The 26,836-nt window shown below is 39.9% G+C and overlaps 1 long non-coding RNA gene across 1 annotated transcript; it reads right to left on the minus strand.

The window, feature by feature from the left end:
* Positions 1-3,853: 3,853 nt before the first annotated feature.
* On the minus strand, positions 3,854-13,765 carry LOC116269455. The gene is made up of 4 exons (XR_004176982.1): positions 13,196-13,765; positions 7,301-7,437; positions 7,114-7,141; positions 3,854-6,857 (listed from the first exon to the last, which is right to left on the minus strand). It is a non-coding gene; the product is annotated as an uncharacterized LOC116269455 (long non-coding RNA).
* Positions 13,766-26,836: the final 13,071 nt, after the last annotated feature.

Here is a 26,836-nt window from a genome sequence, read left to right on the forward strand (position 1 = left end):
GGCCAGGTATGGTGGCTTCTTCTCCGAAATGTACTATGGCTTTGAGTTCTTTCCACATCATCTTGCTGCTATAGTTAAGGCTGACCAACCAGATCTTGACAAGAAGAATAAAGGTTATCTTAATGTGAGAGTAATACAACAAACAGGTTTAAGACATCAAAAAGGCCAGGTATGGTGGCTCATACCTGTAATCCCAGCACTGGGAGGCTGAGGAGGGTGGATCATGAGGTCAAGAGATGGAGAACATCCTGGCCAACATGGTGAAACCCCATCTCTACTAAAAGTACAAAAATCAGCTGGGCGTGATGGTGCACACCTGTAATCCCAGCTACTCGGGAGGCTGAGGCAGGAGAATCGCTTGAACCTGGGAGGCAGAGGTTGCGGTAAGCCAAGATTGTGCCACTGCACTACTCCAGCTTGGCCACAGAGTGAGACTCTGTCAAACAAAACAAAACAAAACAAAACAAAACAAAACAAAACAAAATTCAAAAGAAATATCTCAGCATCCAAAGAAAACTTGAGAATCTAATATCCTTTTGGGATGTTAAACCCCTCCACAATATTCCCAGAAGTTGGTCATTCATCTAATTTAGTGCGTCTGTAATCACAAGCAAACAAAGAAAAAAATCACTATTTCCTAAGAAGACTATGTTTTTTCCTCTGGTATTTTTGGCTGTACAAATGTCCTTTATTATGTAGACCTGACAGCTCCCACCCTTCAACTTCCATCCACTATTTCAGCTTCCATCCGTTGCTTCCAGTCCTGTCAACTAAAAGCCACTATATTAACTCTATGTCCCAGTGCTCTGATGGTCTCACAAGAGTTATTTAAACCAAGTGTTCCATTAAACCTTTCTTCCAAAACTGTGAAACCTTCATTGTTTTAGATACTGTTTCTGCTCTGTAGAAATAACTTGACTTTCTGCCTGATTGCCCCTAAGATAGAGGTTAGAATGTTTTTCCCTGACTGCAAAGTCTACCAGATCCCTCTCAGCAATGCCCCGTTTTGCATCTTCTCAAGAGTCCAGACTTTCACACAGCAGAGCACCTGTGGTAATAATCTCTTCTTCCATACACTAAAGTGCATTGTCTAGTTATAGGATATAGATATGTGCCCATCAGGGCTCAGAACCTTTAGTGAAAGTTTCTATTTCTGATTTTATTTCATGCTTCCTCTTATTTTGGAACGGATTCTCTCACTTCACTCTTCCTCTCCCATCCCCCATTCCTGCCAGCATTTGTCATATTTGATTGAGTATATCAGTAATATAAACTGATGAGCTGCATAGAAATATGATGTAGATATAAAGGCATTCATCAAACAAGTTTAGAGTGGCCCCAAGTTTAAAAAATAATTATAAATAGACTTGTCATGAAACTCCATTTTAGCAGACAGCGTGACAACAAAATAGGCAGAATACTGTCTAATAGACTTAGGTTGCTGGCATAGCTACCATATCCATCATGTTTGCTACCATGTCTCTGATTTCAAATATAATATTTTCTCCACTCCTGGCCACATATCAGATATTCTTCATTTATTCAACATAGTCATCAAATTCTTAAAGCAAATGGTATTCCTATTTCCCAACCAAGTGATTGTCACTAGCAAAATGGTGGTATTGTGAATAGTAGTAGTAGTAATAATAGATAGCTTTTATTGGGTACAAATCTGTCTACCCGATTGAATGCTTTATGTGCCATCATAATAGTCCTATAATCATCACTATCGTCCTATAAGTCTTTGATGCCTGTGCCTTTGTCTAAATATACCATAAAATAGCTCTTTCTTTTCATGAAATTCCACTTCATGTCCTTCCTTTGTAGTCCTTGTCATCTAGCTCCTGCCTCATCACTCTGTTGATACTAATCACCAATAGCCATCTTATTAACCAATTCAAAAGCTTCTCTCGTTTTCTTATCCTGTTTGGTCTTTCCTCCTGGGTTTTATTTTACATTTCTGACTATTATCTCATTAATTAACTTTTCTAATAATTATTACAACACTTATTTGATAGATAAAGGAGTTGAGTCTTCCATGCGTTAAATAACTTGCCCAGGGTTACACAGCTAGTAAGTGAAAGAGCCAGGGTCGACAACTCTAGTGTTCAGATTTTTTACCCCACTAAGCAATCCCAAATCCCAAAATTCAAACTTCACAGTTATTTAACCAACTCTACTCCACAGATATTTGCCTCCACTTCACCTGGGCACATCATTCCCATGGCCATGCTTTGTGGACTTGAAGTTCCAAGATCATAAACTAAAACTGTGATTTACTAATCACAACAGTTCCCCTGTAATTATGCCTCCTTTTTATCATTTGTTTATTTTTATTGTATGTATTTAAGGTGTATAACATGATGTTTTGATATACATATGCATAGTGAAATAATTGCTACACTCAAGCAGATTAACTTATTCATTACTCACAGTTATCTTTTTTAAAATGCTAAAAGTATCTACAATCAACTCTTAGCAAATTTTCAGTATATGATACAACATAATTAACAGTAGTCCTCACGCTGTACCTTGGATCTATAGACTTAGTCATCTTACTTAACTATAAATTTATATCGTTTGGCCTACATCTCCTTATTCTGTCCCATTCCTCCCACCCATGGTAATTACCATTTTACTGTCTGTTTCTATGTATTAGCCTCTGTTCAGATTTAACATATAAGTGGGATGATACAGTATTTTTCTTTCTGTTTCTGACTTATTACACTTAGAATAAGTGATCTTAGAATAAGGATCTCTAAGTGATCCTTAGAATAAGGCTCTCCAATTTCATCCACAGTATCATAAATGGCAGATTTTTCTTTTATTTTTAAGGCCGAGTAGTATTCCATTGTGTATATATACCAGTCATCCACTGATGAACACTTAGTTTGTATCCATATCTTGATCGTTGTGACTAATGCTGCAATGAACGTGGGAGTGCAGTCATCTCTGAGGTGCTAATTTAATTTCTTTGACTATTTCGCCAGATGAGGGGTTGCTAGATCATATGGTAGTTCCATTTTTAATTTTTTGAGCAACCTCCATACTGTTTTAATTAACAGCTATACCAATTTACATTCCCACCAAGCCGTCTTCTTAAATAATTTTAGTACAACTCTATTCCATTTCTTCAAGTCTCCTCTCGCTGGTCAAACTGCTGCATTTGCCCTGTTAATCTGGTACTACATTCATCTACCTACTCTGTTTCTGAATAGATAGATGCTCTGCTGGAAAAAGGGTATTTTGTCGTGACATCCTTAGTGCTATTAAACTCCGTATTCCTGTCCACTCCCTTTGCTCCTTCCCCTAAACCCACCACTCCACTGATGTCACTTTACTCCTAACAGGTGATAGAGTCTTTTCTCCAGCATAATAAAGACCATGGAAGATGAAACCACCGTATTTTCCTCTCTTCTTCCTCCAAGCTTATTTTCACTTATCTTCACCTTCCCACATCTACATTTCAAACTTGGCTGTACATTAGAATCCCCTGCAGAAATGGTATGATTCCCAACACGCAGGCAGAGCCCCAGTCCAATTAAATCAACATCTATTGGGCATGGGGTACAGGTGTGTGTATGTATATATATGTATATATATGTGTGTATATATCTCTATATATGTGTGTGTGTGTATATATGTATATAGATAGATAGATTTTTTTTTTTTTTTTGAGTTGGAGTCTTGCTATGTTACCAGGCTGGAGTGGAGTGGCACAATCTCAGCTCACTGCAACCTCTGCCCGCCAGGTTCAAGCGTTCCTCCTGCCTCACCCTTTCGAGTAACTGGGACTACAGGTGCATGCCACCATGCCCAGTTAATTTTTGTACTTTTAATAGAGATGGGGTTTCATAATGGTGGCCAGGATATTCTCCATCTCTTGACCTTGTGATCCACCCGCTTCGGCCTCCCAAAGTGCTGGGATTACAGGCATGAGCCACCGTGCCCGGCTCAGCACTGATACTGTTTTTAAAGCTCCTCAGTTGATTACAATGGGCCGTCAAGTTTGTGGACCACTGTTCTAATCTCAGACATTCAGAGAGCAATCTTTCAAACCAGCTTGATTATAAGAATCACCAGGTATGCTTATTAAATGTTCAGATCCCCAGTCTGCTCTGGTGGAAACATTAATTTGGAAGATCTGGATTGGAGTCCAAGAATGTAGCTAACAATTACCTGCAGGTAATTATTGTTTTCAGGCTAATTTGGGAAACACTATACTAGACTTTCCTGTATGTCTTCTCTAATATTTTCACACTGTACTGGCACTTCTTCTGATCTCAAATATCTCTAAATATTTCTCATTCTTGAATGATCTTCCTTCTGCTATACATTTTCCTAAAGTTAACACAATCTCTCTCTTCTCTTTTTATTATCAAAAGTCTTGACAATGCCTTCCATTCAGTCCTTAACCCAGCTTATTCTAGGTTTTATCCACATTACTCTTTTAACCCAAGATTTCCAACAAATAGCCAAAAGCCTTTTCTGTTTCATTTTTTTTCTGAATTCACTTCTCTGTAAGCATTTGACCTTAACAATCTGCCCACTCTGAAAACATTATTCTTCCTTGACTTTCTTCCTACTTCTGCAACCAACCTTTCTCTCTCTTTTAGTGAGTCAGCTCTCTCTACCTTCTCCTTAAGTGTTTTTCACAATAATCTATCTTTCTCACTGCTTTCCACAGACACATTCTTTATAGGTATTCTCTTCCAGTATTGTGGCTTCAACTAAAGCTACATACTATCTAGTCTCAACATTTTTTCTCCAAATTTAAGCTCTACAGTTTTACATGCAACAAGTCCTCTTAGCATGTAGGTGCTTCTCATTCATTATGCCCAAAAGTAAACTCACTATCACTCTGCCTACATCATCTTCTGTCTCAGCTACTTCTGTTAAAATCACCCTGCTTAGAATTGCTCAGGTAGAATTCCTGAAGTAATTCCTAGTGCTGCTGCTTGTATCTGAGTTTATATGAGCACATATATCATCAGATCTTTCCATCCTAGCACCACTTCAGAGTGAGGGATCATCTCCTGCTCATCTCAGTCCTGAATAATTTGCCCCAACCAGCAGTGCATTCTTACCTCCACCAAATCTCATGAGTGTCTCACCTCAGTGACCTGGGACCTCCCTTTTACCTTTGGATCATCTTCTATGCTTGGCTCTTGGAGACTGTTCCCATGGTGATATTCTTGGCTATCCTCTTAGACTACATTTCTCCCTTGGCTGTATTGCCTTAGTTAGCCCTGCACAAATTCTTCTCAAGGTCCCACTCTCCCCCAAGACCAGTTTTCTTGGAAAAGATGCTGTGGCAATCCTCCAGCTATATTTGCCTTATCCCTATGAGCAAGCACTTGACAGATTCTACTTATAAAACATTTCTTGCATCTTTGTCCTTCTCTCTATTCCCTGACCAACTCTAATCCTGGATTTTATTCTGTTGGCCTGCAACTATTATAGTAGTCTCTGCCTTGTCTCTTTCCTTGTTTCCACACAGCCATCTAATTGCATAATTCTCCTGCTTAAAGTCATTAATTGCTCTTTATTGCCAATAGGCTAACAAATAGGAATTTTTTAACTTGCCGTACAAATGGCTGGCCACCATTCAGCTGGCACTAATGTGCTTTCTAGTCTTTCCTCCAACCACTTTGTCCCCCAAAGTCTTCTGCCCTACTCCTTGCCTCTCTCATTTTACCCATCTTGTTTCTCTCCCTCTCTCTCAAACCATTGGGTGGTTTGGATAAAACTGCTGTGGAATTGTGGGCTTAGAAGATTTAAAATAAGGCACAATGTTTCTCCAGGGAAATACATTGAAACTCTATATATTTATGCCTTTCCCAAGCCCAGATTCATAAGTCTAAAGCAATCAGCCAGTGCCACCAGGAAGAGTAGACTTCCTGACTGATGCAGGAAGAGGCATATTCAGTGAATGCCTTCCATTCTCACACGTTGGTTCAGCGGGGTGTTAATGGGATTACCCACGCTTCATTTGGAGAAGGCTTGGCTCAGAATATATATCTGGATCGTACCTGAATACCCAAGGAGAGCTTTCTACATCATAAACATCTCTGAGCCCTTGCATAGATGTTAAAACCTTGGGTGCCTTTGTTGTGGTCCTTAATTCTGTTAATCGCCCTAGGTAAAGATTAGCTGCTCTTGTCAATTTAATTCAGCTTCAAACAAAGCAACAAGGTCACTATTTTTTTTCCATTCTCTCTCTCCCTCTCCCTCTCCTTCTCTCTCTTTGCCAGCAAGCAGGATTGAGTTGTCATGTAGCTGTAATAGGCAGCGCGGGGAATCGTTAGTCCACCTCAACGCCCTGACTGATGGGCACTTCACTTCAATCATCTTCCTGAGCAGTGGTGGCCCAGTACTATTGACACTGTGTCAGCTGCGAGAGAAGATGCCTTAATCGGCCTCGACACCCTCTGCATTGATTTGACAAGTTGCTGTAATGACCTTCTTGTTTTTTTGAAGGATTACTGTTTACTTGGAAGGTGCTGCTGACTACATGTACTGCATTGTCATGGAAACGCCGCCTCCCCACCAGGCAGGGGTGGAGGGTGACATTGGGAGACTCTGAATATTTCAATAAACTGGTCTGTCCCAGGAGTACTAATTCCAGCCCATTAATCAGACCTACTCTGAACAGCCAACCAGAATTAGAAACCAGCCTTGTCAGGTCCCCTGTAAAAGACAGTTTGCTACAAAACTCATTATATTTCCAAAATCCATGTTTGGGTTTCCTTGTAGAAAGAAAGTGCTGTTCCTGTGGCCACCTCCTGTGTGCACCTGGAATTTATAGCCATTTATCTATTATTGAAAGAGGCTGGTTCTTCCCGTGCAGACAGGCCCTAGAATTAGAAGGAGGAGTACGAATGAAAGACAGAACACAACACTTTGAGTACCTGCCATGTAACTGGTAGTGAGTTAGGCACCATTACATATGTGAGTAAGAATTGCTCTATAAATATTAACTATGATTATTGTCTTATTTCATTGATTTTAAGATAAATGATTTTCCCATCCTAACATTACAGAAATTGGGTACATCTTATAAATCAATCCCAGTTTGCATTTGTTGTCAGCCAGGTGGCAGCTGTGACATACCTGGGAGAAAAGCTTCCATTGTCACCTCCTAGTAAGAGCAAAAAAAAAAAAAAAAAAGGGAAACATAAACATAATCAAAGTGTTTTAGATTCAGTATTGCACATTTTGCAGTAAATGCTTTATATGGATTACATTTTTGAATCCTTAACAAATCTTATACAATTACATACTGTATTTTTTTTCTCACATAACAAGAAGTCCAGAAGGAAAAGTTTGCTGGCATTGTTTCAACTGTTTAAGGATGTCACAGCCAAAGTCCCAGCAATTTTCTTTGTCTATTCCTCCTGTGCCAAAGATAGCTGCTGAGGCTGAAGACATCACTTCCTAATTACAAACACAAAGATGAATAAAGGTCAAAAACTATGGCTCTCAGCTATATCAGACCCCTTTAAAAAGATTCCTCTACTTCACTCTTAACAATTTCCACCTGCATCTCATTAACCACCCCTATCTTCAAGGAAAACTGGGCTTTAAAAAAAATCATGGCATATTGTTTCCCCTACTAAAACTAGGACTATATTATTGAGAGGAGCATAATGAATATTGAGTAGGCAACTTCAGCCTCCGTCTTATCCTAGGAGGAAGGCATTACTGGATGCCCATTGTACAGATCATGAAATTGAAGCTTAAAGAGGCTGAGGATTGACCCTTGCAACTGTCCCACAAAATAAATATTCTCATCCCTACACTACAGATAAAGGATAAAGCAAGCTTACAGAGATTAGGTCACTGGCCCTCATTGTCACAAGTCTAGTTTACTCTAGCATTCAAACACCATGTACTATACCACAAGTCATTTTAGGAAGGGCTTATTTTCAATGGTTATAGATGAAATGATTTGGAGATGAAAGCAGGAACTGGGCTAGGAAACGCCACTGAAGTTATGTTTCTCTTCTTCCAGGGATGCAGCCAATAGTCATGAGCAGAACCCATCTTCGTGAGTGTCTGTTATTTGTTTGATATCTATTAAGCATGTACAGAATGTCTGACTGCTTTTTCAAAACTCTTAAATGGAGATGATGCGCTCATCTTTCACTGCCTTTTTTTTTTTTCTTTTTTTTTTTTTTTTGAGACAGAGTCTCGTTCTGTCGCCCAGGCTGGAGTGCAGTGGCGCGATCTCAGCTCACTGCAAGCTCCGTCCCCCTGGGTTCATGCCATTCTCCTGTCTCAGCCTCCCGAGCAGCTGGGACTACAGGTGCCTGCCACCATGCCTGGCTAATTTTTTGTAGTTTTGGTAGAGATGGGGTTTCACTGTGTTAGCCAGGATGGTCTCGATCTGACCTCGTGATCCGCCTGCCTCGGCCTCCCAAAGTGCTGGGATTACAGGCATGAGCCACCATGCGTGGTCTTTTACAGCCTGTTCTAAGGCTTACTGGCCATGCAAGAATTTTATTTCTTGGTCTCTTCTTGACTCATGATCTCCCTAGGAAAGTCCTAAACAACTTCAGCTGTAATTTAGAGGATGCTTAGCAAACAAAAAAAGAGTTGAGATTTGAGTGGCCCAGTAAAGGACTGGAGGACCCCAAGTGTGATAAAATAGGGACAGATGATTATCTGCATTATGCCACCTGGATAGGTAAAGTGGAGAAGAGGTTTCTACTTTAAAATAGGGACAGTTGATTATCTGCATTACGGCAACTGGATAGGTAAAGTGGAGAAGTGATTTCTACTTCTAGTCCCCTTCCCTATGGGCACTTTTCCCACCACACCTCCGCAACACACACACCATTCCCTGCAGTTCTGATGGGGCTTTTCTTCATGGACGCCCATTTAATCATCTGATTCTAAGCTGGTCTCAAGTCTTTATGGTAGACCCAAGGTGTAAAGGGTCCAGTGATGATTTGGGGGTGGAGGGGTGTGACCCAAGGGGGCTGGTTAGAAACCTGCCTTAAGCTTATACATACGGGTACTGAAAGAAGAAATGTTTCCCTCCCTTTTAGATCATGAACCACTAAGAGGAAGGCCTGGGGATGCTAGTAGCCATGCTTCCCATTCCCTGGAGAGAGCTTCTCTGAGAATGATGCAATTATACAGAGGAAGGAAGAATCTCCAGATGACAAGATAGCCAGAGTACTGACAACACCATTTGAGCAACTGGATCCAGCAATGCCTAAAAATGTATATCTCTTCATCCATTCAAATTAGGTTGAAATAAACTAACAGCAAGAAAACAACAGCAACAAAGAAATTCATTTTCTGGTGTAACCATTCTCTATCACTTTCAGTAAAAACTATTCTAATACTCCAGGAAAAAGGCACTATTGCTGAATAAAGCCAAGACACAGCCAACCGAAAAGTGCAAAGGAATGTAAACAAGGCTGTTATCTAAGACTGTGTTAGGGTTTGGATCTGTGTTCCCACCAAAATCTCATGTTCAGTTGTAATCCCCAACGTTGGTGGTGGGGCCTGGTGGGAGGTGATTGGATCAAGGGGGAGTTTTCTAATGGTTTAGCACCATCAGCCTCGTGCTGTTCTCATAATAGAAGTTCTCAGGAGATCTGGTTGTTTCAAAGTGCGTAGCACCTTCTCCCTCTCTCTCTTCCTCCTGCTCCAGTCAGCCACCTAATAAGAGCCTGCTCTCTCTCCCTTCTGCCATGATGATAAGTTTTCTGAGGCTTCCCCAGAAGCTGAACAGATGGCCAGCATCATGCTTCCTGTACAGTCTGCAGAACCATGAGCCAGTTAAACCTCTTCTCTTTTTTTTTTTTCTTTTCTTTTTTTTGACATGGAGTCTTGCTCTGTCACCCAGGCTGGAGTGCGGTGGCACTATGTCAGCTCACGACCTCCGCCTCCAGGGTTAAAGTGATTCTCCTGCCTCAGCCTCCCAAGTAGCTGGGACTGCAGGCACCCACCACCATGCCTGGTTCACGCCACCATGCCTGGTTCATTTTTTGAATGTCTAGTAGAAACTGGGTTTCATCGTATTAGCCACGATGGTTTTGATCTCCTGAAACTCATGATCTGCTCGTCTCGGCCTCCCAAAGTGCTGGGACTACAGGTGTGAGCCACCACACCTGGCCTAAACCTCTTCTCTTTATAAATTACCAGGTCTCAGGTATTTCTTTATAGTGAAGTAAGAATGGAATAATACAGACTGTTTGAAGGACAAGTATAAAATGAATTGAGAAGAATTCAAGACAAGAATTCAAAACCAAGATTGAAGAACATGGAGAATGAGACGTAGGTTTGCTTTCTATAATGGGGTGTGTGTGTGTGTGTGTGTGTGTGTGTGTGTGTGTGTGTGTACAGAAATCAACAGTACGTATACATGATCCTGGATATATATTTATAATGTATATACTTTATTTCGTGATTTCATGTGTGTATTTGTGCATGTGTATGCATACAGAGTTATTTTTCAAATCTATGTAAGTGCTGTTGTGATCAATTTAGTAGTGCATTTGGACAAATTTGAATTTTCTCAAAGGTTCTTTTTGTCATTTTCTCAAGCACCAAATTAAAACATATATATACTACCACAATCACTTAAAGGTCAATGAAGTTTGTGGGGTTTTTTTTTTGTCCCCCCTCCCCTCCCCTACCATGATCTAGTAGCCAACTGAAAATTCTCCCCGTCTTTTTCTCCCAGAAAGAGCTTCAGAAACACAAAAGCTAATGTAGTAATGTCTTTTTTTTTGTAATGTCTTTAATTCTTAAAGCCACTTACTTAGACTGTTTCCTTTAATGAACTTAAAAATGCAGTAACTATGGAGGCCAGGCACGGTGGCTCACGCCTGTAATCCCAACACTTTGAGAGGCCCAGGCGGGCGGATCACGAGGTCAGGAGATAGAGACGATCCTGGCTAACACGGTGAAACCCTATCTCTACTAAAAATACAAAAAAATTACCCAGGCGTGGAGGCGGGCGCCTGTAGTCCCAGCTACTGGGGAGGCTGAGGCAGGAGAATGGCATGAACCTGGGAGGCGGAGTTTGCAGTGAGCTGAGACCGTGCCACTGTGCTCCAGCCTGGGAGACAGAGTGAGACTGTCTAAAAATAAAAAAATAAAAAAATAAAAATGCATTAACTATGGGTATTGGAACAGAATCAATTGTGTTATCCTTGTTCAATTTTTTGACGATTAACATCACATATTTATAAATATTTTGATGCGGTGGATGCATTCGTGTTTCATACGCTATGCTGGATGTGTACAAGGATGTCAGGAAGCAAAATAGAGGCATGTATGTGATGCTCAACTAGACCACATGAGACTCAGTTGAATAAATACTACGATGACAGACTCTAACAGTGATTCACGGTAAAATTGCTAATAGACTGCACATTGTCTGTTATTCCCATATTCTGTTGCCACTGAGTCAAATTAAAGGATGAGAAAAGTTAGATTTGTGTGTCACTTTAAATTGAAGCATGCTTCCATGTGCTACTTGAGCATAATAGAAGAATACCTATATATGCTCATATGTTGGCATGGTGATGGATTAAGCCAAGATAAATGGGGCAGTCAGCTGAAGCAGGGACTAATGATGGCCAAATCAGCAGTTAACAAGCTGGGGGCCTGACATGTATCAGGTTTTGAGAGAGAGAGAAAACATTAACAGTCCTCCTATCAACATCTGATGAGGGTAAAAAGAAGTTCATTGGGTCTTGCTAGCCCAAACCTTAAAAGACAAGTCTCTTTTTGTACTAGCAATTGTTGCAATTGTCGGGATCATTAGAACTCTTTCTTCCCATCTTTCCTCATGCCCCTCCCACTGTGTGATTCCAGATAAATTGCCAGATACCTTAAGGTACTCAAAGAAGCATCCTCTTGGCAGAAGAAAAGGAAAAAATCAAACTCTAAGTCATATTTCAGTGCTTAAAAATGATTTTTTCCTTAATATTTTTATTTGGTTTTTAGTTTCTATCTTGATGAAAAATTTGTGCTATGACACCATTCCAACACAGAATGGTAGCTCATTTAGAGAGTAGATCAGATCATGCCTCTGCTGGGTCCATGACTAAGCGTGCAGATCCATATAGATCCAGCCTACCCCTTCCCAACATAATCTTGGAACAACCATGAGACTGGTGGGAAGGGGTTTTGTGTTCAGTACTCCAGTATTATTCTGCATTTATTCTTTTCTCTATCCCTCTTTATCTGATTTCACTTGACGTATACTGCACCCCTCTCTTTATCCTCATTCTGTATATTTACTTATTCCTACTGACCATCCATTTGGATGTCCATTTTCACATTCTACCCCTAAGATACATTTCTTAAAAATTTGTTGTTCACTAGTGATTGGAGTCATAAAACAATTCCGGAGGGAATGCACATGTCTGTCTATCTAAACTCCCAGGTAACTATCACATGAGCTGGAATGAACTGGACAATGGATATAAAATTGGATGTGTGTGCAGATGGTCCTGGAAACTGTTTAGTGGTCTGTTTAGTCCTGTCACTGTTTAGTGGTCTAAAGGCCAGTAGCCTCTATGTGAGTGGAGCCGTCCATCAGTAAATGCTGAGACAGGTTCTCTACTCCCCCAACCATAGCCCAGGCCGTAGACAATCTGATAAAATCCTAAAACTGTATTTGTGAGGATTACAGTGGTAATAAATTACCTATCCCATTACACATTTGCATATTAATAGGAGTCCTATAGTGATTCACTAGCTTAAAGTAAATGAATGCCTTCAATAGTGAAAACTGTGATCTCTTGGCCAGGCAGTGGAATGATCCAGTTCTCAAAATGCTCTGCAGAGACAGCCATGTATGTGATCTCCATAAAGAGTTGACTTACAGACAAAGCCATGCCATCTACTTGTGTTTGTTTAATAGCCTCATTCAGCAACAGAAACATGAGATCAGTCTAGCCTGGAGCAGATTTTCCAAGAGCAGTTGGGGGAAGGAGAGACAAGTGATTAGAAATCTGACTTGACCTTCATATCGAAAGATGACTCCACAATTTGGGAACAGCAAACCCTGTGTAGTACCTCAGAAAAGTTTCAAGAGAGGGGTGACCCTTTCCTGGATGAGGTGAGAGCTCTGTTCATTTTATCAGCTCCTAAGTGGCCTATTCAGCACCATATCCTTTCACTCATTAGCTTTAAACTTTGTGTTCCAACCTCTCAACATTACCTCCATTTCCCAAAGTGCCATCTCTCTGTCCCCTCCAGGCCTGGAGACATCCTTTTCTCTTGCCTTTTCACCTAGAAACTTCTCAGTCATAGTCTGTGTCACTTTCTGTTCTTTTTGCTTAGAGCAGTATCTCTAACACAGCAATCGTCAAAACAATCCATCCCCAGACCAGCAACATTGAGATCATTTGTGAGCTTGTTAGAAATGCAGATCCTTATACTCTTGGTTTGCTTACCCCTTTCAGAACTTGGAGACAAATAACCAAGGAATTACCATCCATTGTGATGTCTCACCCATCATAACAGTTGTCCAGAGCAGACAGTGTGCTTGTTCCTGCTTGCTTGCATCCTTTGTGCCCAGATGGTGTTACTATGGGAAGCTTCAACCCTGACTGACACATAGTGGGGCCTCAATAAATATCAATTAACTGAATGAATGATTCCAAAAGGAATGAGAGGCAGAATTGTATGGTGATTAAACACCCAGGCTATGGAGCCAGACTGCCTGGGGTCAAATCCTAGCTCCTTGATATGGTTTGGCTGTGTCCCTACTCAAATCTCATCTTGAATTGTAGTTCCCATAATCCCCATGTGTGGTGGGAGGTACCCAGTGGGATGTAATTGAATCATGGGGGCAATTTCCCCCATGCTATTCCCATGATAGTAAGTTCTCATGAGATCTTATGGTTTTATAAGGGGTTTCCCCCTTTGCTCAGTTCTCATTCTTCTCTCTCCTGCTGCCATGTGAAGAAAGACATTTTCGCTTTCCCTTTGCCATGACTGTAAGATTCCTGAGGCCTCCCCAGCCATGCAGAACTGTGAGTCAATTAAACCTCTTTCCTTTATAAATTACCTGCTCTTGGGTATGTCCTTATAGCAGCATGAGAATGGACACTCCTATGCTCCTGATCATGTGGCCCTGGACAGTCATTGAGCCTCTGTGCTTCCTGGCAAAGCAGATGGTAATGTACAGCTAGTAATGTAGGCTCTCATGTGGATTTGATACCTTCATATTGGTAAAGTACTTCAAACAATGCACAGACTCTGGTAAGCACCCAATATTAATAGTATAGAAAAAAAGCTTTAATTCTGACATGAACATCCCTTTGTTTCAGAGAGATTTCACTAGATTTCCCCAAATGATACTTGGAATCTGAATCTGGAATACATATACATACATATATGTCCATATTTTATTTCTTGGCACTTTTCAACAGCTTTAAGGAAGAGCTTCTTTTGGTGATGTTTTCCACCCAATTAACAGTGTTTATAAATTGGAAGCAGAGTTGATGAGAGTAGGAACTTTTCTAAACAGTCTCTCACTCCTCCCCTTCTCACCTTTCTTTCCTCCCAGCCCCCTTCTTTTTCCTCTCTCTCTCCATTTCCCATTTTCCTCCTTCTTTTCTTTCCTTTTGTCTTTCTATTTATCTCTTCTCAGTGCCCACCATTATTCTCCACTCCTGCCCTAACTACTTCCTAGCTTTTCTTCCTCTCTCTCCCCCAGATACCTATGGAGCTGTTATAGTTGGTTTCTGCCAAAACTTTTAAATGCCACAAAGAGTCTGAGATATCCAAGAGCTATAAATCACCCTCAACCACCCACAGTTTTTAGCCCAAATGAACAGGCTAGGAAAATGTTAAGGAAAGGAACATTAATGCAAATGAAGCCCTAAAAGTTATTTTGTTCACCAAACCTAAAACTGAGTTTCCTGGATAGTCTTTTGGCTGAGGCATCTTTTTACACAGCTGTCCATAAAGTGAAGGCAGGATGGGGGCCACTTGTGGTCAGAGTGGGTGGAATGCCCATCTCACAGGGCATGCAAAGTGGACATACTGCGGTTAACTGGGCTCCTGACTCACGTCACTTTCATCATCCACCTAGGCAGCATGGAGGGATCTCTGCTGGAAAGAGCTGCTTTCAGAGACAAGGATTGTATTGAAGAATATGGCTGTGCCTAGATGCAGGGACAACCTCCTCATGGGCTAAAGAGATGATTTGATGTTTGCTGGGAGGTTGGACAAGATGACTTCAGAGATTCCTTCAAAGTGGACATTCTGTGATTATGTTACTTGACTCCAAAACTCTTGTTAGAGGGACTGGAATTTTGTTGTGCACTAGGTGACCTCCTTACCCCCACCCAGCACCTATGACCATGGGGGTCTTGCTTAATGGTCATCACCCTCTCAGCCATCTGGCAAACCAAAAAATGCCTCCTTTGGGTTTCAATTTAGCCCTGGACTATTTCTAAAGCATAAACAATAAGCAAATACCTCCCTCAGAGGTGGCTAAGAAATGGATCCATGACCCACCTGAGCCAGGTGATGGCAGCTTACAGGCACAGATGGGGGTGTCGTGCTACAGAGGAGGGAAAAGGGAAGTTATGGTGGCAATGAATCATGCCCTTCTTTGCCTCTCCTCCCACCAGAGGACCCCTCTGCCACTCTCAGGAATGTATCTTCCTTCTTTGCTTTTTTGTGTCTCTTTTTTTTTTTTTTTTTTTTTTTTTGAGACAGAGTCTTGCTCTGTCATCCAGGCTGGAGTGCAGTGGCACAATCTCAGCTCACTGCAACCTCTGCCTCTGGGTTCAAGCGATCCTCCTGCCTCAGCCTCCCAAGCAGCTGGGACTGCAGGCACCCACCACCACGCCCAGCTAATTTTTTGTATTTTAGTAGAGATGGGGTTTCACTGTATTGTCCAGGCTGGTTGCAAACTCCTGCGCTCAGGCAATCCGCCCGTCTCAGCCTCACAAAGTGCTGGGATTACAGGCATGAGCCACTGCACCCAGCCTCTTCCTTCTTTCTTAGAAGCCAAAACAAATTGTTGTCCCCATCTCCTGACAGCCAAATAGGTGACTCCTACCAGGGCAGGCAGAGAAAAAAGGGCATTATCTGCTTCTACCTCTGGTTCCCCTTCATTTCATTGAGCTCACGCTTTCCCTCTTCATGTCACTGAAAATGTTATTTATTGATCCTGCTGACAGCAGCAGTAAATAGAGCCGGGGCTGTTTTACATCGCTGATGAGAAGGCAGGCTCCATAACTCATCAGGCCCAATCTGACTCCACATCAGTCCTCTTCTTCTTTTTCTCTTCTGTATCTCATTACAGAAAGAAGAATTAATACACATGGACAGAAGAGAAATGAGTTCAGCTGCTTGCTGCTCTGAGGGCTTTAGTGGGAAGGCAAGCATTCTCAGCAGTTCCTTAAGAAAATTTGACGGATGGATAAGCCAGGTTGCCATCTGTTGGCATGCCCTGGTGGAGGCCCATTAGCTGTGCCCTAGTGGTAATAGACTGGGGGTCATCACACACTTGGGCTTGAGCTGAGGTTTGGGGAGTACCATAGAGAAAGAGAGTCCCACTAACCATTTTTCCTTGTCTGAACTGCACAGTTATGGGCCATGGATATCCTGAACTATAGAATAAACATGGTAGTTTCTTGGCATTTTACTTCCAGATTTAAAGAGTAAATGTGCATTGAAATAAGCATGCATATGCCTTGGCATTGAGTGTAAACGGACATGAATTTTAATGGGAAACTACAAAGAAATTTCACTCTTGTGATGAGCCTCTTGGAGTTATTATGCTTCACCCCTTCACTGTCAGGCAATTACTTCATTCTTGCTCTGAGACCTTTCAAATGAAATACTCACCAACTAACCAACCTATTTTTCCCATTTTTTTTAAAGCACTATCCTTAAATAGTGACCTGCTTTGTGGAGTATGACCTAAAACAATAGACAATGAGTCTACATTGAGCAAAAGAATGTCGAATGGAATACATGCTAGACCTAAGATGGATGCCCTGAGATTATTTTCTAGTCTCAATTCATTGCCAGTGACTTCAAGGCCATTACTTCATTTCCTCAGACACGCTCCTCCTCTATTAACTGGAGATGGTGGTACCTGTCTTCCTGGGTCTGGTGAGTTTAGATGACCATCATCTGAAATAAAGTGGGGACCTTTGCTTGTCAACATTCTTACAAACAGGATTTCCCTGTAATATTAAATCACTCACCGGTTTCCCGAGGCAGGTACATCATCATCAGTAAGGGCACGTGAAAAGACTGCACATCATAATTGGCTCACCATGTAAAACACAATTTGAATCCTAACTGAATACCTACTAGTTGAATTAAGGCCAGGTGCTGGAGAACACAAAGTAGGACTAAAAGATGACCCTGATCTGAGGAAGTCAATAGCTAATGGAGAAGTTATTCAAATGTCCCCAGTGTGCCACACCAAGAAAGCAATAGCAAGAATACCTAGGTGGGTTGTGTCTAAGAAGACAACCATGGCACTCTTTTATGGAGGTCTAGAATATGCCAGGCACTATTCTGAGATAACATATACTTATCTCCTCTAAACCTTGTGAAAAATGTATACGACATGTCTTCATTTTATAAATGAAGAAATTAAACAATAAAGAAATTGTCTTCAAATTATAATTGAAGAATTGAGGCTTAATGAGGTAAAGAAGTTTGCCGTCCACCCCATCCTGTAGTTTTTGGACCCATATTTGTTTGACTGCAAAGCCCGTGGCTACAGGGTTTTCCCAGGGACTGGTGACCATGTGTGTGGGAAAGGGTGTTTATGAAAGATACCCATTTTTCTTCGCCTCTAATCCATTGACACACTAACCATGTCAGATCCCTCATTGTGCCACAGTTTCTTCATTTGCAAAATAAAGAAATTTATTTAGATCATCTTAATTCTGGATATACTTGTGAAAAAAGAAGCTAGGAAGATTCAATCTTAAGTCTGCAAAAGCTTCCAGTAGGTTTTAAAAATCTGTTCTAAATAAAATGAAGAAGGGCACCGTACAACCCTAAATTAGGCATAACTTTATCTCTTAGGGGATGATGTCTTTTATTTTGGAAGAATGAAGGTAAGAAGAAAAACTTCACAACTCATCCAGTTCTTTGAAATAAATTGTGAGGCTGTATGTATCTCCATATATAAAATATATATTCATGTATAATATACATATTCATATAGGGTATCTAGTCTATACAAACGTAAGCATATGTATAGTCATACAAACATTTCTCATTATTATGATTGTTATTATTATTAACCTGTTTGAATTTGAGGCTGACTCTTCTTCTCCTATACTCAGAGCTTGAGAATTCCCAGGTCTTACTACTTTCTTTTCCATCTTTAGAAGTTGCTGCTGCTTGTTTCTCAGCTACTTCTTGGTTCCTAACTTTGCTTAAAAGCATTTCTAATTCCTCACATTGAAAAGTGGGTTGCAAATGAAGTTTAATATGAAAATGTTTTGTACCAAGAAAACTAATGCCCTTTTTCCCCCCTAATGAATGCCAAAGTCATCACAGACTCAAGGCTCATGAATAATGTATATCTTCCAATTAAGCACAAATGCTGTTCAGTTCTTGCAACTGATATGTAATGCCTGCTCTGGCCTTAGAATGGGCAGAGGCTGGGGGTAGAAGGAGGGGTTAGGGAGAGTTGTGTGTATGTGCATGTGTGTATCTGACAGCTAAGCTCCCACAACCTGTAGCATGCTCATTACCTCCTGGGAGTTAAACTTCCCATTCTTGAGTCTGCAGAGACTTGTGAGTCTTTGCAACTATAAATAAAATTTATTTTAAATTTCTAAATCTCCAAATCTGTTCCTTAATAGCCTGGAGCTCTTGCTGATCACCCTACCGTCTGTTGCCAAACCATCAAGTCTAATTGGCTAGCAGGTACCCACCTCCCCCACTTTCCAGAATGCTAGATTGTTTCAGAAAGGAAGCCTCTGGAGCCGTCCTCTCCAAGAGAGCTACAGTGGCGACTCTGTGCATAGCTCATTTGCTTCTGTGGACTTTTGATTGAGATACTCTTCTTTACCAAGAGAGCCACACAGGCCTTTTGAGGCTGCTAAATTGGGTGTGTTCATCTTCCACTACCAAAACCACAGAGCCAGGAAGACCTGATTTCAAGTCATGACACACCCAGGAAGGGAGGTCATTTCACGTCTCTAAGCCTCAGTTTTCTCATCAGAAACAGAAGATAGTAAACAACAATTGTGGTACCTGGAGTGGGTGCATAGACTAAAAGCAATATTTTCTATACATGATGAAGCCCCAAGCAAATGTTAGGAATTACCCTCTACGCTTTCAGTGTATAGACATCCTCACTTACAGCTTCATGACTGGACATGACAAAGCCCCAGGGCTTGGGCTGCTCTGAGTCTGATTAATGTTGTTCATAAAAATATTCATCCATCAGGGTTTCCATTTGTAGCATTTAGTTGTGCCAAATAACAGAGCCAGCCAGTGGTTTCTTAGAATTACGCCATGTAATAATGAATGCTGGAGACAGATTTTTTTTTTTTTTTTTCAGCCTGAAATCTCTTCTTATAACTCAGGGCTGATGAGTGCTGCCCTACATTTCTCGATGGATCCAATTTAACACCAGACGAAGCAGTGACTCAGACTAACTTAAATATCTCAAGATGAGTTTCACCTTTTCCTCTGAGGCCGTATCAGTTCAATTGCATAAGTGCAAATTTATTGAAAGTGGTTTGGTGCTTAGCTTTTCTCTATTGGCAGTAATGGAGTTTAAATTTATAGCAGGCTGATGAATTTCAGATAAGAGAACCATTACCTTACAACAACATTAAGGAAAAATATATAACTCCGATTGCTGAACCTTGAATGTGTATTGTTTGAATGAGGGGAGATGGATGAGGTAGGCTGACATTTGCAAATGCAATTCCTTTCCATCCTCATGGTGCTAGCCCAGGAGCCTGAAAGTATGGCATATTCCAGAAAGGGCTTGGGATAGCTATGCATTACAAGTGCATTACAACCAAGTAGGAGGAGTAGGCTATGATCTAAAGGAGAGAATTTTTCTTTCTCTTTAGTAATATAATGGAGGTGTCTTTTGGCAATGTACCAAGGCCGTTAGAGGGCTTAGGTTGTTCCTTTGGTACTTGTCTTATTCCTCTTCCGTAGGTTATTTTCCTTTTACTACAAGGCTTTGTCTTCCTGCAGGGTGGAACTCTGGCATTGTAGAGATTAAAATGAAGGATCTATGGTGAAAATGTGCAAGGCCTCAGAGAGGATGGAAGGGGCCTGGGCTTCTCCATTATTTGAGGCTCCCGGTATATAGAAAAAAAGGAGAAGAAATATTAAAACAGTGTTATAAAAATTGTGTTATTTTTAAAACAGTTACACTGAACAAATTAACTCTTTAAAAAATGTGCTATCAATGTGCTGTACATAGGATAATCATAGAATTGCTAAAATAGGGATTGTGGACAGTATTTTTCCATAGTGGAACACCAGTTTCGGGCTGCGTGATTAACTTTACTTTTTCCCCAAGTCTGTCACGCATCTGAGCAATCGTGTGAATAACCTCATTCAAAGATAAAGGTGAAGTCTACATGCGAGGTCCTTTGTGGATTTGTGTGTTGAATACCCTTTCTGTTTTCCCATTTTCACCTATTCCCCTATAGGCCATAGCTGTCTACATAAGATTTTTTTTAAGTTAAAAAAATGATAAGTATGTGAGGTGATGAATATGTTAATTATCTTGATTTAATCATTCCACAATGTACGCATGTATCAAAACATCACACCATACCCCATAAATGTATACAACTATTTATACATTGGTAGTTTGTGCTATGGGGGGTGAACCAAACACAACTCAACCTGAAGATGAGAAGAAATGGGAGGAAAGCACAGTTCATTTCTCTTCGTTCTCCTGAGCTTCCTGAGAAAGGATAGCTAAAGGGATGAAACCCTGAAACTGCCTCTGTCATTTTAGACGCCAGGACCCTTGACGTTTCTACAGGAACTGCGAGCAGGGGTGGGAAGGACAGGATTTACCAACGCCTTATGGATGCCCACTCTAACTGCATATGTGGGTTTGTTTCTGTATGACTTACACTCTCCTTTCTAGAGCACCAGAGGAAGCCAGGCACTGAAAATGCAGTTAACTTTATGAGAGAACACTCTGTTTTCTATTAATAACAACAGAGGGATTTGTGCCTAATGAGACATTCATTTTGTGGGTATACACAAAGCAAATTTGAAAGAAAAGAGGCTACATTTGGTTGGCTAGTTATTTATTTTGAAAAGAACTGGCTATTAACTAAACTCAGCAAAGTGTGAGTGAAATTAAATAGGCAAACAACTTGATGTTTTGCCAGCAATTTTCTTAGCCAACAAATGGCTTTTGGTGTGGCCCAATCTTGGAATGGTTGATCCTGTCATTCTGGGCTGAAGCAATTGACTGTGGTTTCTTGTTATAATAGCACAATAGAAGAGACCCAGACTGATGTGGCCTTTACCAGAAAGAAGTATTTCAAACACAAATTACAGAATATTGGTTAATGCTGGTCTAAAGATGTCAATTGCAATTTTAATATGGAGTCTGTGAGGCTCTGTCAATAACCAGGAGTTTGGTTGCTTTAATGTAAAGACAATTGGGCACACATCAAACTAATAAAAGTAACAATAATATATTACTGTTTTTCATGGACTAACAATTTTTAAGGTGAGGAAAAAAACAAGATTATTTAGTTCAATTATTCAGTTTTCTTATTTTATAGATGAAGAAACTGAAGCCTGCAGAACTGACTCTAGTGTCTTTCCTGGGATATAGATTTGAACCCCATCTCCTCTTTTTAGTGTCTTCAGTTGCAGAAATTGATATTGTGGAGCTTCTGAATTAGGAAGCACAGATTACTTTCTCTGGTCCTATTTTAATTTTTCTCAAAACTCATAAAATATGATTAGAGTGCTTTTTAATTTTTTCTGAAAAGCAGGAAATCGTAAGATTGATAAATAGTTTAATGTGAACCTGATGGCTTGATTAATTAATCACCAAGCTGAGGAACCACTACAATTCATATGTCAATTCAGACTATTTTCGGGAAATGATTTGAATCAATTGCTAATGAAATTGAGAAATTTAGGAGCCGCTTTCTGACTTCCAAATGACAGGGCTCATATTTAACTCAAGAGATGTGACAGTTAATGACAACATAAAAATGCCATGAATTATTTTCCAGATCATGGGAAAAATTACAGCACCTCTTCATTGAAACAGCTCTTAGCTCATCAGCATGAAAATAAACAGCCTTAATCACATGCTAAGAAATCTATGATGCTGTTTAAAAGTGAGGTTCTTTTAAAAATAAACAAAGGCCATAATCCTCAGGAATAAGTGTAATATTTCATAACCTCTTCCTTAACACAAAGTGATAGATGAACTTAGTGTGGCTGATATCACAACTGACATCCTATGGGAAAAAAATGAATCATTGTTCTTCTAATTACTTTAAACCCTTAAAGTAGGGAGAGTTTTATTTTTATTTTCTGCTTCAATTCATAGGTGTGAGTTTTCTAGTCCTTTTTATGTTTAAAAGGGCCAGCTTTGTGTATCTTTCCATAACTTCTCATTTCCAACAGGACTTTTTAATTAATGTAAAGTTATATGTGGATATAACAAGACGGTTATTGTGTGTTAATGAAATACCAATGGAGAGTGCACTGATCAATATTTAATCTAATTAAGGTGAATACAAGGCAATATTACTATGTAATTAACTCAAAACAGCATAAGTAATCCATGCACGTTTAAATTTTTATTAATATATTTGTTAAAAATTTTTAGATCATGCTGTTTTATGGGCTTACTTGAGAGATATAAAATTAAAATGTTTGTCAAGATGCTACTGGAGCAACTCTTAAATGTGGCTCTTAATCATCTTAACAGTCCTTAAAGTTCTCATGTAGTTCTAATTGTCTCACTGAGGATGAAAGATGATTTTGCCACAAACAAGAGTCCATATGTAAAAACTTCCTGGAATGGTCTTTTGATTATTATATTTTCAGTTCCCCTGTAGCTTTGTGCAGATATGACAGGGCTGATGCATGCAAGACAATGTGAAATACGTTTAATATTTTAGGAACATACTTTAAAGAGCTGCCTATTCCTGGAGGAAAAAAAATATTTTTTGGAGTAAATATCATTGGGTTACTCTAACATGTGTCTAATGGGGTTTTAACATCACAGCTTCACAAATTCCCTTGAAATTATAGCTTGGGAGGTAAACTTTGGTGGGATAGCTCTTATCTTAAACATGGACCAGAATCTGTTGTCATGATCTTCAGAGGCTCAGATATACAGCACTGCAATATGAGAAAACATTTGATTGAGGGTCCTATCCTCAAATCCAGAAACAGGCCGTTGTACATAGACAATAACTTGAGTGGTGCCACAGAATTTGCGCTAATATGAAGAATGTGAGCTCACAGTTACAAAGCCAAAGCTCTTTTACAGAGCTGTTGCTCAGCAAGTTTGCAATGTCTCACACTTCCCTACATTTCTCAAGCAAATTCATCTCTTTAGCCAGGGAACCGTTGCTTGAATCGGCCCATTCCACGTGCAGGTACATGTGTTTGGAGACTCTCTCTGTGCTCTCTAAGGCTCTTGGAACACCTAACACACTGGGAAACTTTTTCGTTCAAATAAATATAAAGATTAAAGTTGGTAGAATGGTGATTTTATTCCAAAGGCTTGTGTTGCTTTCCTCAAGTCTACCATTTTATTGTAGAAAGAATATAGGAGTTACTGGGGTAATTTATTGTTCTTCACCATTCTTGGTATGTATATCTTGCTTAAATTTTGGGATGGCATTTCTATGTTTTTATCTCTGTGAATGAGGAGGTAAGGGATAACTCATGCCTTGTGATTCCACATCTCACCCATGAGTGATGATAACAACAGGGTTCAGTCATCATATATGATATATGCAGCATATTTTTCTTCCTCTCTCTTGAGATGGCCTGCAAATGCTGAAAATGACAGTTACAGAAGGTAAAATAAAATAAAATAAAATAAAATAAAATAAAAGATGTGGGATAACGATGTTCCAATAGAAGTAAACTTTTAAATACTTCTGTGTGCTTGTGTTGCTAACGAAGCCGTTGAGACATGCATGATGAACTAACATGAATGGCTGAAAATGATTACCTTCACCTCTGCTTCTCCATTCTGGCACTATAATAGTTAGAAATATCTCGAGTCCACAATTCCTGTTGTGTTACAAATCTTTTATAGCTAGACAGATTTCAGGTCTAAGCAAGCTGTGAAAGCAAGTCAGGGAAAGATTCAAAAAGCCCTTCATTCTATGGGTTCATGTCTAAACTCAGTCAGGTGGATGAATCTATAGTCAGTCCTGGAGCCCCAAGGCAACAGGCAGCTGAGTGGCCGGGGGGAAGGGGAAGGACTTTACCACCTCAACCACAAATTGCACCCACATAACTGAGATTTTAAAGATCCTTTGCCAGTAAAGAATTTTTTTTTGAGACAGGGTCTTGCTACATTGCCCAGGCTGGAATACAGTGATAAATCCTAAGTCACTGCAGCCTCAAACTGCTGGGCTCAAGCAGTCCTTCCCCTTCAGTCTCCTCAGTAGCTGGGACTATAGGCATGCACCACCAAGCCCAGCTATTTTTTTTTTTTTTACTTTTTTAAGAGATGAGGTCTCGCTATGTTTCCCAGGCCCACTAGAACTCTTGGCTTCAAGTGATCCTTCTGCCTTGGACTCCCAAAATGCTGGGATTACAGGAATGAACCACTGAACCTGGCCAAAAAATTAATTTTTAATCTCAAGAAAACAGCAACAAAAGAAACCAGAAAATAAATGAGTACTTTGGTCTGAAGCAAAGAACACAGCTAGACTATTCAGAAGAGTCTCCTAGTAGAGTGACTTCTGATTTTAAGGTAACAAAATTATTTGAATTGATTTATTATTTTCAGCTTTTTTCCTCCAAAAACTGGCCCTTTATTCCTTTGCAGTCAACTCCACCACCCCCCATCCCATTCCAGACATGAGCAACCACTGAATTGCTTGCTGCCATTATAGTTTTGCCTTTTCTGAAATCTTATTTCAATGGAATCATACAGTATGTAATCTTTTGTATTAAGCTTCTTTTACTTTGCACAATGCTTTCAAAATTCATTGTGTCATCGATTACTTCAGTAGTTTGGGCTTTCATATTGCTGAGTAGAATCACTTGAATTGATATGCACGATATGTTTATAAATTAACCAACTGATATATCTCTGTTTTTTTCCAGTTTTTAGCTATTATAATAAAGAGGATGTGAACATTTGGGTACAAATCTTTTGACAGATATGTTTTCACTTCCCTTGAATACTCAGAAGTGGGAATGCTGGGTGGACGGTAAAAGTATGCTTCACTTTATTAGAAACTGTCGTGTGTTTCTTAAAGTGATTGCATAACTTGTTGTTCATACCAGCAATTGTGTGAGAGGTCTGGCAACTTCACATCCTTGCTAACGCTTAGATTCTTGGTCTTTTTCCTTTAGATGTTCTATGTATGCAATCGTATTTTACTCTGGTTTTAATTTGCATTTCTATTTTGTAGAAATGTTTAGAATCTTTTCATGTTCTTATCTAGCCATAAACTCTCTTTGGTGAAGTATCTGTTCAAATCATTTACTCTTTAAAAAAAGCATTTTTACTTAAAATTTTATTTTAAGAGTCCTTTATTCTGAATACAAGTCCTTTATCTGATACGTTTCACAAATTCTTTCCCAGGGTATGATTTGCTTTTCATTTTAAAAACACTCTATTTCTTATTTTTTATGAAGTCTACTTCATCATTTATTTCTTTGTATGATTCACGCTTTTTTACGTGCTATAAAGAAAGCTTGGGCCAGTGCAGTGGCTCATGCCTGTAATCCCAACACTTTTGAGAGGCCGAGGCAGGCAGATCACGAGGTCAGGAGATGAAGACCATCCTGGCTAACACGGTGAAACCCCGTCTCTACTAAAAATACAAAAAATATTAGCCGAGCGTGGTGGCGGGCGCCTGTAGCCCCAGCTACTCTGGAGGTTGAGGCAGGAGAACGGTGTGAACCCGGGAGGCAGAGGTTGCAATGAGCCGTGATCGCGCCACTGTACTCCAGCTTGGGCAACAGAGCGAGACTCCCTCTCAGAAAGAAAAAAAAAAAGAAAGTTTGGTAACACACAAAGATATCAAGGTCACAAAAATCATCTCCATTAAATTTTTCCAGAAGTTTTACTGTTTCAGCTTGTAATTTTGTTTCTATTATCTGTGATGACTTATTATATATACTGTGACATAAGGATTGAGGTTCATTTTTTCCATATGGATGTCCAGTTGTTCCAGCACCATTTGTTGAAAAGGATTTCCTTTCCTTTGTTGACTTACCTTGTCACACTTGGAAAATCAGTTAACCATGTGGATGTGAGACTATATCTGGACTTTCTATTCTACCACATTAAACTATATGTCTATCACACTGTTTTAATTACTATAGCTTAAAAGTAAGTCTTGCCAACAGGTTATGTATTCCAATGACCATCATTTCCAAAATAGTCTTGACCATTCTGGCCTTCGCATTTCTATAAAATTAAGAATCAATTTGTCAATGTTTTAAAAAGTCCTGCTGGTATTTTGATTGAGACTGAGATTGCATCGTATCTATAAATTAATTTTGGAAACTTTGGCATTACAATGCCATTCAGTCTCCAGATGTAATTCTCTCATAATATTTTGTACTTTTCAATGTACAGCTCTTATACAAATTGTCTTACACTTATTGACAAATAATTCATATTTATGATATT

This window comes from Papio anubis, chromosome 11 (genome assembly GCF_008728515.1).
Source record: "Papio anubis isolate 15944 chromosome 11, Panubis1.0, whole genome shotgun sequence".
Classification (NCBI taxonomy): domain Eukaryota; kingdom Metazoa; phylum Chordata; class Mammalia; order Primates; family Cercopithecidae; genus Papio; species Papio anubis.